The sequence below is a fragment of the Neofelis nebulosa genome, chromosome 7 (genome assembly GCF_028018385.1).
Source record: "Neofelis nebulosa isolate mNeoNeb1 chromosome 7, mNeoNeb1.pri, whole genome shotgun sequence".
NCBI classification, from domain to species: Eukaryota; Metazoa; Chordata; class Mammalia; order Carnivora; family Felidae; genus Neofelis; species Neofelis nebulosa.
In genome coordinates, this window is record NC_080788.1 from 86,025,155 (window position 1) to 86,041,991 (window position 16,837).

Consider the following 16,837-nt stretch of genomic DNA (forward strand, 5'->3'; position numbering starts at 1 on the left):
GAAAGAAAGAAAGAAAGAAAAGCTTGACTTGAAGGGAAAACTAGGATTCATTTAGAGTAATTTATCCCTATGTAAAGACAGATTGCCCTATATGTAACAGCTTCATATAGTTATAAAAGAAAAACATGAGAATTCGCCATTCAAATAAAGTATGCAAGGATTTTTATGCTGTTCTTTTTTTATTAAACATTGAGAGAAAAATAACTTACTGGAATATAAAGATAAGAGCTGAATGAATATACCACTAATGGAGAAAGGGGGTATTTTCACAGAACCAGCATTTTTCCCCATCCCATCTTCATTTGATGTCAATCAAAACATACCATTGGCCATTTAATTTAAAAAATACAATATACTCATGCACATACACATACAAAATGAAAGAACAGAGAAAACTATACTGTGGTAGTCAGGATGTGGTAGAACCAAATTGCGGTTTCCTGAGAATGTCGTGGTCTGGAGGAACAGAGTTCTGGAGTAAGGTAGCCAGTTCTCTTTTTAGTAGATGCCTGCTGTCTGCTGCTGGAACACATCAATTGTATCTTCATCCTCCATTTCCAACTGTGCAGGCTTGTCTGGTTCATTGACTGGCTGCCCATCAAATCAGAATCTAATCTGCCTTACTGACAAACGCTGCCATTCACAATAGGCTTTCATTAGTTTACTAAGTGGTTTATGTCTCTTAATCTTAAACTGCATCATAGAACCATCCTGCCCTGTCACCTTCAAATTAATATGATAGTTGTCCTCAGTCTTTACTCCTTCCTTGGGCTTTTCATCAGCCACAGTAAACACCAGAGTCTCCTTCGCTGCTGCTTCACAAGAGAGACACCTGGTACCTCAGGGAACCAGCACACAAGCATCACCAGGAGAGCAGCAGGAGGAGGAGGCAGGAGTGGAGGAGGGAGCAGGCACGCCAAGAAGGTCTGTTTGTAACATATCTCGATAACACACATCACAATCTTTTCCAAATTTCATAAACATTTTACAGTCCATAAATTAAGAAATTAGCTCTCTTAAACATGCTGCAAGTGTTTTCATAGTTTGGTGTTTATCTTTTAACTCTGTTAATGAAAGGTTTTACTGTTAGAAATACAAAATGTTATAAACAGGTAAATTTATTAATCATTTCTGTGACAATTTTTAATTCTGGTGTAAGTTTTGAAAGTGGGCTTTCCTATCCCAATATAAAATAGGTTTCCTTACTACTTTCCATTTTATGAAGAATTCCAACTATTTTTAATTCTGTTATAAAGTAGTGATCTACTTATCACTTTTTATGCAGATGAGCATTCTTTCTTCTTGATCTTTATCTAAACCACCATTTAATGAAGTGGTCACATGAGATCCATCTGTAACAGAAGTCCTCCTTTTAAAATTTAACCTCTTTTTTTAATGTAACTGTTCTTAATTATAAAAAAAGACGTGCAAGTCTTTATAAAGAGGCTAAATAAATGGAGTCTCCTTGTAATAGGAAGAATTGATACCCTACCAATGTTAACCTCTTCTAAATTAAACCTACAGATTCAAGTCCATACAATAAAAAAAAGTCCTACCAAACATTATTTAGGGATTTAACAAACTGATTCCCAAATTCATAAGGAAGAGCAAAAGGTCAAGACACTAAGAAATCTGTATTCGTCTCCTATGGCTGCGACGACGGATTAGGGCCACAAACTTTTTTTTTTTTAATTTTTTTTTTTCAACGTTTTTTATTTATTTTTGGGACAGAGAGAGACAAAGCATGAACGGGGCAGGGGCAGAGAGAGAGGGAGACACAGAATCGGAAACAGGCTCCAGGCTCCGAGCCATCAGCCCAGAGCCTGATGCGGGGCTCGAACTCACGGACCGCGAGATCGTGACCTGGCTGAAGTCAGACGCTTAACCGACTGCGCCACCCAGGCGCCCCATAGGGCCACAAACTTGATGTTCTGCGTTACATTCACTCATCTTCTCTCTGATATCTACAGATCAGTGTATTCTATTAAATGTGGGTGGTTATTGTTGGGCTATCAGATAGAAGTTTTCTAAAAATTAGATGTTATATAAGAGTCATGAAGATTTCTTTCAATAATGAGGGAAGATTATCTGGTAACTTCTGCCATAATGCCATAAACATTTTTCAGTTAAAGTGCTGTTTTTGTTTTTATTTTTTACATTATACAGACTTTAGGTTCTGAACCAATTTCTCTGCACAGGTACTAAAGACAACCCAAGGTCTTTTTTCTTTCTTTCTTTTTTTGCAGGTTGTCATTTGTGTGTGTGTGTTTTTTAATTTACTTATTTAAAATCAAGTTAGTTAGCATACAGTGTAATATTGTCTTCAGGAGTAGAATCCAGTGATTCATCACTTACAAATAACACCCAGTGCTCATCCCAACAAGTGCCTTCCTCAATGCCCCATTTAGCCCATCCCCCTTCTACTTCCCCTCCAGCAACTCTGAGTTTGTTCTCTGTGTTTAAGAGTCTCTTATGGTTTGCTTACCTTTTTTTCTGTCTTTTTCCTTCCCTTCTATGTTCATCTGTCTTGTTTCTTAAATTCCACATGAGTGAAATCATATATTTGCCTTTCCCTGACATTTCACTTAGCAGAATACATTCTACTTCCACCTACCTTGTTGCAAATGGCAAGATTTCATTCTTTTTGATCACCAAGTAGTACTCCTTTGTATATATATGTATATAAACATATATACAACATCTTTATCCATTCATCAGTCAATGGACATTCTGGCTCTTTCCACAATTTGGCTATTGTTGACAATGCTGCTATAAACATAGGGGTGCATGTGCCCCTTCAAATCATTTTTGTGTCCTTCAGATAAATACCTAGTAGGACAATTGCTGGGTCATAGGGTAGCTGTTTTTAATTTTTTGAGGAACTTCCATACTGTTCTCCAGAGTAGCTGCCACCAGTTTGCATTCCCACCAATAGTGCAAAAAGGTTCCCCTTTCTCCACATCCTCACCAACATCTGTTGTTTCCTGAGTTGTTAATTTTAGCCATTCTGTCAGGTGTGAGGTAGTATCTCATTGTGGTTTTGATTTGTATTTCTATGATGATCTGATGAGCATCTTTTCATGTGTCTCTTAGCCACCTGGATGTCTTCTTTGGAAAAGTGTCTGTTCACATCTCCTGCCCATTTATTCACTGGATTGTTTGTTTTTTGGGTATTGAATTTGGTACGTTCTTCTTAGATTTTGGATACTAACCTTTTATCTGATATGTTATTTGCAAATAGCTTCTCCAATTCAGTCAGTTGCCTTTTAGTTTTATGGATTGTTTCCTTGGCTATACAGAAGCTTTGTATCTTGATGAAGTCCCAATAGCTCATTTTTGTTTTTATTTCCCTTGCCTCTGGATACACGTCTAGTAAGAAGTTGCCGCAGCTGTGGTCAAAGAGGTTATTGCCTGTTTTTTCCTCTAGGATTTTGATGGTTTCCTGTCTTACATTTAGGTCTTTCATCCATTTGAATTAATTCTGTGTATGGTGTAAAAAAGTGGTCCAGGTTCATTCTTCTGCATGTCACTGTCCAGCACCATTTGGTGAAGGGACTGTCTTTTTTCCATGGATACTCATTCCTACTTTGTTGAAGATCAGTTAGCCATACATTTGTGGGTCCATTTCTGGGTTCTCTATTCTGTTCCATTGATCTGTGTGTCTGTTTTTGTGCCAGTACCATAAACTGTCTTGATGATTATAGCCTTGTAATACAGGTTGAAGTCTGGAATTGTGATGCCTCCAGCTTCGGTTTGTTTTTTGTTTTTTTTTTCAACATTACTTTGGCTATTCGAGGTCTTTTCTGGTTCCAACAAATAGGATTATTTGTTCTAGTTCTTGAAGAATGCTAGTGTATTTTGATAGGGATTGCATTGAATGTGTAGATTGCTTTGGGTAGTATAGACTTTTTTTTAATGTTTATTTTTGAGAGAGAGAGCATGAACAAGGGAGGGGCAGAGAGAGAGGGAGACAAAGAATCTGAAGCAGGCTCCAGGCTCTGAGCTGTCAGCACAAAGCCCAACATGGGGCTCGAACCCACGAACCGCGAGATCATGACCCAACCCGAAATCAGACACTTAACCAACGGAGCCATCCAGGCACCATGGGTAGTATAGACATTTTAACAATATCTGTTCTTCCAATCCATGAGCATGGAACATTTTTACATTTCTTTGTGCCTTCTTCAATTTCTTTCATAAGCTTTCTATAATTTTCAGCTTACAGATCTTTTACCTCTTTGGTTAGTTTTATGCCTAGGTATCTTATGGTGTTTGGTGCAAATGTAAGTGGGATCGATTCCTTGATTTCCCTTCTGCTTCATTATTGGTGTATAGAAATGCAACCAATTTATGAATGTTTACTTTACATCCTGAGACTTTCTTGAATTCACATACCAGTTCTAGCAGTTTTTAGGTGGAGTCTTTCAGGTTTTCCATGTAGAGTATCATGTCATCTGCGAAGAGTGAAAGTTTGACTTCTCCCTTGCCAATTTGTGTGTCTTTTATTTCTCTTTGACGTCTGATTGCTGAGGCTAGGACTTCCAGTACTATGCTGAACAGCGGTAAGAGTGAACATCTCTTTCATGTTCCCGACCTTAGGGGGAAAGCTCTCAATTTTTCCCCATCAATGGGGAAAAACCAAAGTCTCTTTCTAATCAGGACATTGACTTAAAATGTTTTTTCTACCACCATCAACTGAAAGAAAATTGTTCACAAAAAAGCAACTTTGTTCTCATACCTAACATATTCATTCTTGAACTACATAATGTTTACTGAGCACCTGTTATATGCCAGACATTATACTATATCCAGAGACATGAAGATGAAAAGACATACCTCTGCCCTCAGGAAGGTTAAGAGATAGTCATACAAATGAATACGAGATAGTCATACAAATGAATACGCTGTAATAAAATAACCAAATTACTAGAAGTAAATAGCACAGTGTAGGAAAAGTTCCTATGCCCATCCGATGGGGATGTCTTCACCAAAGCTATGAGCCTTAAAGGAAGAGCAGAAGCCTTCAGGTGTTAAGAGTGATTGGTGGGAAGATATAATACAACAAATATCATTAACAAAGGTACAGGTATCACAGAAAGCAATTTCTCATTCAATATTGCTGAAATGTAAAGTAACAGAGAGGGATAACAAGAATTAAAGAAGACACTGTGGTAGACAAAGATACATATATGTAGGTAGGGACACTTAAGACTTTGAGGTGTCTGTGGGCTACCCTTACATCCACTTATTTTTCTACCACATTGTCAAAAATCAATTTCATGTTTTAGTAACTTGAAGAATGATGCCATTTACAGAAATACATTAAAAACTCATTCAGATTATATAGACATGTGAAATTAGAAAGAATAGATCTAACAAACATACTTAATGCCTATTTCCTATTTTCTCCAAGATCTATTTCTATCACAGGATCCTTCTAGAGGAAAAGACGTTAGGTAATATATGAACACACATACATATACACATAAGCTGTGACTGAATTTAGATGCAAGAAAAAAAAATTTTTTTTAAAAGTACGTTTTCTTTTTTAAGACACTGAAAACTTAACCCAACATGTTTCTCTTTTCACTTTAGCCACCAGGAAACCTAAGAACCAAATTCAATGCCTGAGATCTTTAATCAGCTCATTTCTAGAATCTGATAATGTTTCCTTTCTTTAAGTAGTGGCTATTTAGTTATCTTTTTTATCACTAAGCATTCTATTCCACGTTTTATGAAGGCCTATAAGCCATGTAAAATTATTTAGATGCAATAAAATTTTTAATAAAAAGTAAATGTTAATGCAGAGGCAGCTCACAGTATTTGAAACAGTTTATTTTAGTAAGCAAATTAATCAGTAACATTTATGTAAATAATCTGCTCAGTAAATCACTTCTTCCTAAATACACAAAGTATTTCAATTAGGTCAAATTAATTTTTCAAATCAGTAAGACTCAAAGAATATAAACTAAAGACTACATACAAATTAAAGAATAAAAAAGAGTCTAATGTCATATATATAGAATTACTAACTTTGCATATCAAACCCTTAAAAATATATTCAATCATCAAATCAATTTATTCTTATAAGCAGTTTACAATTCACAAGGACTCCTACAATGACACATTTTCACTCATATCAGTTCAAAGTTCATCTGTACCATTTTTAACTTATTTAATTAATGAACATATGGTACTTGTTTCTGTCCTTATACATTACCATTTATGCCTACCGAATATTCTTTACGTTTCTGATTTAGGATATTTTAATCTAATTTTCCTTGGGAAAACATTAATATATCCAGACTGGAGAAAGACAAGTGTTTTTCAGTCATCAATTGATACTAAATTTCTTCTCTAAATGCAAAAAAGTAAAAAATGGGGAGCAAGTTGCTTTGTATAAAGCCAATTTTCAGTCTCATTCATTTCAGAGAACCTCTTATCAACATCTGATGTATAATGCCTTGTAAACTTATGTTAGGGTTTTTTGTGGGGTTGTTTGTTTTTTTCAAGGAAGTATGGACATCAGGTAAAGAAAGTCATTCCTGACAGATGGCACACCAACAGGTATGTTGGGACTGCTCCAGCTTACTGACTTAAGAGTTTCAAGGCCACGGTAATGAAGAAAGGGAATTAGGCAGAGCCAGTGGAATCCATAAATTGAGATTATCAGCTGACAGTCTAGGGAAACGAAGATAATTAGAATTCACAGGCAAAGCACCAAAGAAGAAAGAGACACACACAGTGAGAACTCAGTATACTGGGTAAAGTCCCCTTCCTTATGATCATTAAGGAAACTTCCTAAGAGAAAGAACTATGTGAAAGAATTTGAGAGAACAGTAACAGATGCTCACATAAGACTGAGAATAGCACCTGTTTCCAAGAGCTGAACTAAAAAAAAACAAAAAAACAAAAAAACTCCTCACTATTTGCAGGGCATTCATTGAGCAGAATACTTGGGAAAATGTTGCTTCATAAAAGTAATAATTAGTCCCAGATAGATCCATCAAGAAATCATAAAAACAAGACTTGAAATGCTCAAACTGTTTTCAAGTAATTTAATTGCATCCCAGAATAGAGCTTAAGAATTTATAGGAATACAAAAATACCCAAAAGCTAAGAAGGCCAAATTCACAATATCACCTATCCCAAGATTGGTACCGGAGAAAGAAGCAGGAAAAAAAACCCAGGATAAGGAAAATAATCAATTGATTACAACTGACCCAGAAGTGACAGAGGTTAGAATGAGCACAGAAGTATGTCATGTTACTTTAATTGTATTCCATGTGTTCAAGAAGTTAAAAAAAGACATGCAAATGATATAATTCTATACCCAAAATGAACTAAATAAAAACTACATCTGAGATGAAAATTAAGTAAGATTAATGGCAGACTGCATAAAGCTGAATACTAGTGAACTTGAATACAACAATTGGAAGTATCCAAGATAAAAAACAGAGAAAAAAGAATCCCCCAACATGAAAAGAATGTCCGTTCTTTTCAAGCCAAGAGACCTTCTAATATACTACTAATACTTTCCCAATATACTAATCTAATATTAATACTCTCTCATATACTAATAAATGAAATTCCAAAAAAGGAGGGGAAGAAGAAGTAGGAAAACATGATCAAAATTACTGAAAACGTAAACTCAAGCAAGCTAAGAAGCTCAATGAACCCCAAAAGCCAAGAAATACTAAGAAAACTACACCACGGTACAACTGCTCAAAAACAGAGGAAGAGAAGATCTTAAAAACAGCTAGGAAAAAAAATGATGTTACTTGCAGAGTAAGGATGATAGCAGATTTATCAAAAGTAATGAAAGCAAGGGGCACCTGGCTGGCTCAGTCAATGAAGCATGTGATTCTTGATCTCGGGGTTGTGGGTTTGAGCCCCATGTAGGGTGTAGAGATTACTTAAAAATAAAACCTTAAAAAAAAAAAAGCAAGCAAAAAGATGGGGCGGGGGGAGGGCTGGGAGCCGCATAGGTGGCTCAGTCCGTTGCGCATCTGACTTCAATTCAGGTCATGATCTCACGGTTCATTGAGTTCCGTGCTGACAGCTCAGAGCCTGGAGCCTGCTTTGGATTCTGTGTCTCCCTCTCTCTCTGCCCCTCCTCCACTCATGCTCTGTCTCTCTCTCAAAAACAAACAAACAAACAAACAAACAAAAGACGGGGGAATAAAATGTTTAAAGGACAAAGGGAAAAAAGCCATCAACATAGAATTCTAAAGAAAGCCAAGTATCTTTCCAAAAAGAGGCAAAATAAAGACTTTTCACACAAACAAAAGCATAAAGAATTCATCACCTACACACCCTCATCATCACAAATAAACATTAAAGAAGTCCTTCAGGCAGAAATGAAATGATACTGGAAGGAGGGAAATAACTATCTCTGCAAAGAAATGAGGAGCAATGGGCAATGATTCTTTAAGTAATAATAATTAAAAATCCTTAAAAAATAACTGCGTAGGGGCGCCTGGACAGCTGAGTCAGTTAAGCGCCTACTTCAGCTCAGGTCATTATCTCATAGTTCACAGGTTCAAGCCCCGCATCAGGCTCTGAGCTGTCAGCACAGCACAGAGCCTGGAGCTAGCTTCTGACTCTGCATCTCCCCATCTGCCCCTCCCACACTTGTGCTCTGTCTCTGTCTCTCTCTCAAAAATAAATTAAAAAAAAAAAAACCTGCTTAAACAAAATAATATATTATAGTACATTATAAATTTAAAAATTTTGCTTAAGCAAAGCAACATGTATAAGCAACAGTATAACCAGAAAAGTATAAAGACTGAGGGGAGAAATGAAAGTACACTCTTACAGAGTTGTCATACAAAAGAGAAGTGGTATAAGTGGTATATCACCTAACAGTAGCTCTGATAAGATAGAGATGTTTATTATAAATCATAAAGCAATCACTAAAATTATAAAGTAGGAGATTATGACTAAAAAATCAACGAGGGAGATTTTTTAAAAGAATCATAAATTTATTCAAATAATAGAAAGAAAGAAAAAAGAGAACTAACAACAGGCCAAATAGAAAACAAATAGCAAGACAGGCTCAAACTTAGCCAAATCAATAATGACATTAAATGTACATCATCTATATCTAAATGAGTACTTATTGGTCTGAATCTGGACAGAACAATTCCAAGTAAGGAGATGGAGTCAGTATTCAAACACCTCTCCAGGAGAAAAGTCCAGGACCAGATGGTCTCACTGGTGAATTCTACCAAACATTTTTTTTTTTTAATGTTTATTTGTTTTTGAGAAAGAGACAGAGCACAAGGGGGAGAGAGGCAGAGAGACAGGGAGACACACAATCCAAAACAGGCTTGGACTCACAAGCCATGAGATCATGACCTGAGCCAAACTTGGACGCTCAACCAACTGGGCCACCCAGGCGCCCCCTCTACCAAACATTTAAAGGATAATTACCAACTTTTCTCAGAGAGAAGAGGGAATACTTCCGAACTCATTTTACAAGGCCAGTGTTACTGTGACATTTAAAAAAAAAAAAGACAAGGACACTGCAAGGGAAGAAAATTATAGGACAATATCCCTAAATAACATAGATGCAAAAATCCTCAACAAAATAGGAATACACCAAACTCAACAATACACTAAAAGGATCATAGCCATGATTAAGTAGAATTTATTTCAAACTTGCAAAGATAGTCCACCATCCACAAATCAATGTGATTCACCACATTAACAAAATGAAGGATAAAAATCAACATGATCATCTATTGAGATGCATTTGACAAAACTCAACATCCACGCATAATAAAAACTCCCGACCAACTGGGTATAGAAGAAATGTACCTGCACATAATAAAGGCCGTATATGACAAGTCCACAGTTGACATCATACTCAGTGATGAAGAGTTGAAAGATTTTCCTCTAAGATCAGAAAGAAGACAAGATGCCCACTCTTGTCACTTTTATACGACATAGTATTGAAAGTCTTAGCCAGAGCAATTAGGCAAAAAGAATAAGAGACATCTAAATCTGAAACAAAAACATAAAACTGTTTCTATTTGCAGATAACATAAGAAACCTTAATGACTCTACCAAAAAACCGTTAAAACTAATAAATTCAGCAAGGTTGCGGGATACAAAATCAATATACAAAATCCAGTTGCATTTCTATATACTAACAATGAACCATGAGAAAGAGAAATTTAGAAAATAGGGGCGCCTGGGTGGCTCAGTCAGTTAAGTGGCCAACTTCAGCTCAGGTCATGATCTCGCGGTCCGTGAGTTCGAGCCCCGCGTCGGGCTCTGTGCTGACAGCTCAGAGCCTGGAGCCTCTTTCAGATTCTGTGCCTCCCTCTCTCTCTCTGACCCTCCCCCGTTCATGCTCTGTCTCTCCCTGTATGAAAAATAAATAAAAATGGGGCGCCTGGGTGGCTCAGTCGGTTAAGCGGCCGACTTCGGCTCAGGTCATGATCTCGCGGTCCGTGAGTTCAAGCCCCGCATCGGGCTCTGTGCTGACAGCTCAGAGCCTGGAGCCTGTTTCAGATTCTGTGTCTCCCTCTCTCTGACCCTCCCTTGTTCATGCTCTGTCTCTCTCTGTCTCAAAAATAAATAAACGTTAAAAAAAATTAAAAAAATAAATAAATAAATAAATAAATAAATAAATGTTAAAAAAAAAAAAAAGAAAGAAAATAAACCCAGGGGTGCCTAGCTGGCTCAATCAGTAGAGCATGTGACTTGATCTTGGGGTTGTGAATTCAAACCCCACATTGGATGTAGAGCTTACTTAAAAAACAAACAAAAACCAAAAAACTACTTACAACTCCATTAAAAAGAAAATTACCTAGGAATAAAATTAACCAAGGAGATGAAAGATCTGTACACTAAAAAGTACAGGACACTGATGAAAGAAATCAAAGAAAACACAAATAAACAGAAAGATTCCAGACTCATGGATTAGAAGAATAGTTAAAATGTCCACAGTACCCAAAGCTATCTAAAATTCAATGGAATCCCTATCAAAATTCCAATGGCATTTTTTACAAAAATACAAAAAACAATCCTGAAATTTGTATGGAACCGCAAAGGACCTCAAACAGCCAGAGCAATCAGGAGAAACAAAAACAAACCTGGAGACATCAACACTCCTTGATTTCAAATTCTAATACAAAACTAAAATAATCAAAATGGTAAATATTTGCATAAAAACAGACACCTAGACCAATGGAACAAAATTGAGAGCCCAGAAATAAACCACCGCATAAATGGTCAATTAATTTACAACGAAGGAGCCAAGAATGTACAATACAAAAAGGATAATCTCTTCAATAAATGGTATTGGGGAAACTGGACAGCCACATGCAAAAGAATGAAACTGGACCCCTATGTTATAAAATATGCAAAAATTAACAGTAAATTGAAGACGTGAACTAAGATCTGAAACCACAAAACTTCTAGAAAAGCATATAAGTGGTAAGCTTCTTGAGGTTGGTCTTTTTAAATTTTTTAATGTTTATTTATTTTAAGAAAGAGAGAGACAGAGTACAAGCGGGGGATGGGCTGAGAGAGGGAAGGAGACACAGAATCTGAAGCAGGGTCCAGGCTCTGAGCTGTCAGCCCAGAGCCTGATGCAGGGCTCAAACTCATGAACCACAAGATCATGACCTGAGCCTAAGTCAGACAGCTGACTGAGCCACCCAGGCGCCTCTCCTTGACATTGGTCTTGATGACTGGATTTGACAACAAAAGTAAAGGCAATAAAAGCAAAAATAACCAAATTACATCAAACTAAAAGGCTTCTGCATAACAGGGGAAAGCAACAACAAAATGAAAAAGCACCCCTCAGAATTTGGAGCAAAGATCTGCAAATCATGTAACTGATAAGAGGTTAATATACAAAATATATAAAGAACTCATACAACTCAATAGCACAACAATAAACAATCCAATTAAAAAATGGACAGAATATCTGAATAGACATTTTCCCAAAGACATACAGAGGGCCAACAGGTAAATGAAAAGGTACGCAACATCACTAATCATCAGAGAAATCCAAATGAAAAACAATGAGATATCACCTCACACGTTAGAATGTCTATTATCAAAAAGAAACAGATATTGGCAAGGACGTGGAAAAAAGGGAACCCTTGTATGCTGTCGGTGGGAACGTAAATTGGTAGAGCCACTGTGGAAAACAGTTGGGTGGTTCTTCAAAAAATTAAAAATAGGGGCGGCTGGGTGGCTCAGTCAGTTAAGCGTATGACTTCAGCTCAGGTCATGATCTTGTGGTTCATGAGCTCAAGCCCTGCATGGAGCTCTGTGCTGACAGCTCAGAGCCTAGAGCCTGCTTCGGATTCTGTGTCTCCCTCTCTCTCTGTCCCTTCCCCGCTCACATTCTCTTTCAAAAACAAATAAACATTAAAAATTTGTTTTAATTAAAAACAGAACTACCATATGATCTAGCAATTCCACTTCTAGGTATATATCTGAAGGAAATGAAACCAATATCTCAAAGAGATATCTGCACCCCTTGTTCATTACAGCATTTATAATAACTAAGACATGGAAATGACTTAAGTTGTTCCAAAGGACGAATGGATAAAGAAAATGTAATGTTTGCACATGTATACACATAGGTATACACACTATACACGCTACACATATGTACACAACGGAATATTATTCAGACACAGAAAAAGAAAATCTTGCCTTTTGCTACAACACAGATAGACCTTGAAGGCATTAAGAGAAATAAGTCAGGGAAAGACAGATACTATATGTTTTCAGTTATATGTGAAAACTAAAAACAAAAAAACTCACAAAAACAGAAAAGAATGGGGGTCTCCAGAGGCAAGAGGTGGGGAAAATGGGTGAAAGTGGTCAAAAGGTATAAATTTCCAGTTGTAAGATAAGTAAGTTCTGGGGATATAATAAATAGCATAGTGACAAAGAAAAAAATGTACATCTTCCAAACATTTTCATTATGAGACCAATCTCCAAAGCAAAGCGTATTACCAGACATAAAATGATCATTTCATGGGGTGCCTAGGTGGCCTAGTCAGTTAAGCATCTGACTCTTGATTTCAGCTCAGGTCATGATCTCATGGTTTGTGAGTTCAAGTATTGTGTGGGGCTTTGCACTGACAGTATGGAGCCTGCTTGGGATTCTCTCTCTCCTTCTCTCTCTGCCCCTCCCATGCACACACACTCTCTCTCTCTCAAAAATAAATAAACTTAAAAAAAAATCATTTCATAATGGTGAAAATCAATTTATCAAGAGGAAAGAATAATCCTAAGTGCTTGGTACCTAATAACAGAACTTCAAAATACATGACACAAAATCTGATAGAAGTGCATAAAGAAATAGACAAACCCACAATTACAATCAGAAACTTCAGTCTCAATATTGATAAAAACAAGCAGACAGCAATTCAACAAGGATATAGAAGTCTTTAACGACACTATCAAGCAACTTGTCCTAATTGACATTTTTAGAGCAACAATTTTAGAACAACAATTTTAGAACATTCAATCCAACAGAATACATATTGTTTTCAAGTGCAAATGGAACATGTATCAAGTTAAAACATATTTGGGACTATCAAGTCAATTTTAAAGAAATCAAGTCCTAAAACACGTTGCCTGACTATAATGGAATTAAAGTAGAATTCAATAACAGAACACTATCTGAGTAATCCACAAATATTTGAAGCTAAAGAACACAATTGTAAATGACCAATGGATCAAAGAAGAAATCAAGGGGGAAGGTAGAATGTATTTTGGACCTAACTGAAAATGTAAATACAAAATGCCATAATTTGTGAGATGTTACTTAGGAAAAATTTGTATCATAAAATGCCTACAGTGGAAAAAAAGGGTCTCAAATCAGTAATCTCGATTTACATTTTAAGGAACTAGAATAAGAGCAAATGAAACTAAAATTAAGCCAAAAAAAAAGAAAAAAAGAAAGAAAGAATCAAAATCAAAGCAGAGATCAATGAAATAAAAATAGAAAAACAGAAAATCAGTAAAGGCCACAAGCTGGTTCTTTTAGATTTATAAAAGTGAGAAGCCTCTAGTCAAACTGATCAGAAAAAGAGAAATTATCAATATCAAGATTAAGAGAGGTGAAATTAAGGGCGCCTGGGTGGCTCAGTCTGTTGGGCATCCATCTTCAGCTCAGGTCATGATCTAGCAGTTCACGAGTTAGAGCCCCACATCAGGCTCTGTGCCGACAGTTCACAGCCTGGAGCCTGCTTCGGATTCTGTGTCTCCCTCTCTTCTGCCCCTCCCCTGTTCGTGCAATGTCTGTCTGTCTGTCTCTCTCTCTCTCAGAAATAAACATTAAAAATTTTTTTTAGGGGCGCCTGGGTGGCTCAGTCAGTTAAGCGTCCGACTTCAACTCAGGTCACGATCTCGCGGTCCGTGAGTTCGAGCCCCGCGTCAGGCTCTGGGCTGATGGCTCGGAGCCTGGAGCCTGCTTCAGATTCTGTGTCTCCCTCTCTCTCTGCCCCTCCCCTGTTCATGCTCTGTCTCAAAAATAAATAAACGTTAAAAAAAAAAATTTAAAAATTTTTTTAAAAAAAGAGAAGTGACATCACCACAGATTCTACAGATATCAAAAGAATTATAAAGGAGTATTATGAACCACTTTATGCCTATAAATTTGACAACTCAGATGAAATGAAATTTCCTTGAAAAAAAACTACCAATGCCCACTCAAGAAGAAATAGATAACCTGAATAGCTATCTTTCTATTAAAGTAGTTAAAAACATTCCCTCAAAGAAAACTGCAGATCCAGATGGCTTCGCTGATGAATTCCACCAAAACCTTAAGTTAAAAATAAAGCCAATTACGGGGCGCCTGGGTGGCTCAGTCAGTTAAGAATCTGACTTCAGCTCAGGTCATGATCTCATGGTCTGTGAGTCTGAGCCCTGTGTAGGGCTCTGTGCTGACAGCTCAGAGCCTGGAGCCTGCTTCAGATTCTGTGTGTCTCTCTCTCTGCCCTTCCCCTGCTCATGCTCCGTCTCTCTCTCTCTCTCTCTCAAAAAATAAACTAAAAAAAGTTTTTTAATAAACCAATTCTACAATTCTACATAAATATTTCTCAGTAAGGCTAGCACTACCCGGTATCAGAACCACAAACATTATAAAAGAAGTACAGGCCAATATCTCTCATGAATATAAATACAAAAATTACAAACAAAATTTTAGCATATCAAATCAAACAATATATAAAAATGACAATACATCATGACCAAGTGAAATTTAATCCCAGGACTGCAGAGTTGATTTAACATTTGAAATCAGTAATTTTAATTCATCATATTAACAAATAAAAAAAAAAAAACTGTTCATCTCAAAAGAAGTAGAAAAGGCATTTAACAAATCCAACATCCATTCCTGATCCAAACTCTCAGTAAAAATGAAACTCTCTCAACATGATAAATTAAAGGTATCACATTGTATAGTAAAAAAAAAAAAAAAAAAATTGTTTGCTTTACCCTCCCTTAAGATCAAGAACAATACAAGGATGCCCACTCTCACCACTTCTACTCTACACTGTACTAGAGGTTCTAGTGAGTTCAGCAAACCAAGAAAAAATAAATGCAACCACATTTGGAAAGGAAGAAGTAAAACTGTCTTTATTCACAGATGAGACTATGTAAAAAATCCAAAGGAATCTATAAAAAATTAATATAGAATAACTAAATGAGTTAGCAAGATTTCAGCACACAAGCTTAACACACAAAAAAATCAGGGGTGCCCACATGGCTCAGTCGGAAGAGCATGAGATTCCTAATCTTGCAGTCCTGAGTTCAAGCCCCACACCAGATGCAAAGATTACAAAAAAAAACTAAAAAAAAAAAATGTATTTCTGGGGCGCCTGGGTGGCTCAGTCAGTTGAGCATCTGACTTTGGCTCAGGTCATGATGTGACAGTTTGTGAGTTCAAGCCACAAGTCAGGCTCTGTGCTGACAACTCAGAGCCTGGAGCCTGCTTCAGATTCTGTTTCCCTCAGTCTCTGCCCCTCCCCCACCCACACTCTGTCTCTCTGTCTCTCTCTCAAAAGTAAATAAACTTTGAAAAAAATTGTATTTCCTTACACTAGCAATGAACAACCAGAAATGGATATAAATATATCACTTACAACAATATCCAAAGTGGAAAATATTTAGGGATAAGTAACAAAACATGTGTAAGACCTATATGTTAAAAACTACAAAACACTGTCAAGAGAAATTAAAGCTGTATATAAATGGAGAAATATACCTTGTTCATAAGTTAGAGAACTCAATATTATTGTCACTTTCTCCCCAAATTGACCTACAGATTCACCACACTGTGAATCAATATCCCAGCAGGAATTTTTATTTATTTTTTAAAGAAACTGACAAGATAATCTTAAAACTCATATGGAAATGTTAAGGACCTGGTATGGCCCCCACACCCCATAACCCCCCTCCCCAAAAAAAAAATCTCTGAAAAGGAAGAACAAAGTTGCAGGGACAACACCACTTATTAAGTTACCGTAAAAAACAAACAAACAAAAACCTGTGTCTGTGTCTGTGTGTAGGGAGAGGGAGGGGTCCTGGCTCTAACACAAATAAATAGATCATTGGAACAAAATAGAAAGTCCAGAAATAGACCCTCGTATATATAGACGAACGACTTTTGGAAAAAGCGCAAGGGCAATTCAGTGAACAAAAGGCTGTCTTTTTCAAAAAATAGTTCCGGAGCAATTGGACATCCATTCACCAAAAAAAAAAAAAAAAAAAAAAAAAAAAGCCAATCCTATCTCAAACCATATTTACAAAGTTAACTCAAGATGGATCATGGATCTAAAAAAAAAAAAGATGG

The 16,837-nt window shown here is 36.6% G+C and overlaps 1 protein-coding gene and 1 pseudogene across 7 annotated transcripts in view; both read right to left on the reverse strand.

The window, feature by feature from the left end:
- The window catches only part of RALGAPA1 (Ral GTPase activating protein catalytic subunit alpha 1), a 280,983-nt gene that overhangs the window by 257,596 nt on the left and 6,550 nt on the right, over window positions 1-16,837 (reverse strand). The gene's annotated exons all lie outside the window — the stretch shown is intronic.
- Window positions 119-4,585, reverse strand: LOC131515850 (small ubiquitin-related modifier 2-like; annotated as a pseudogene).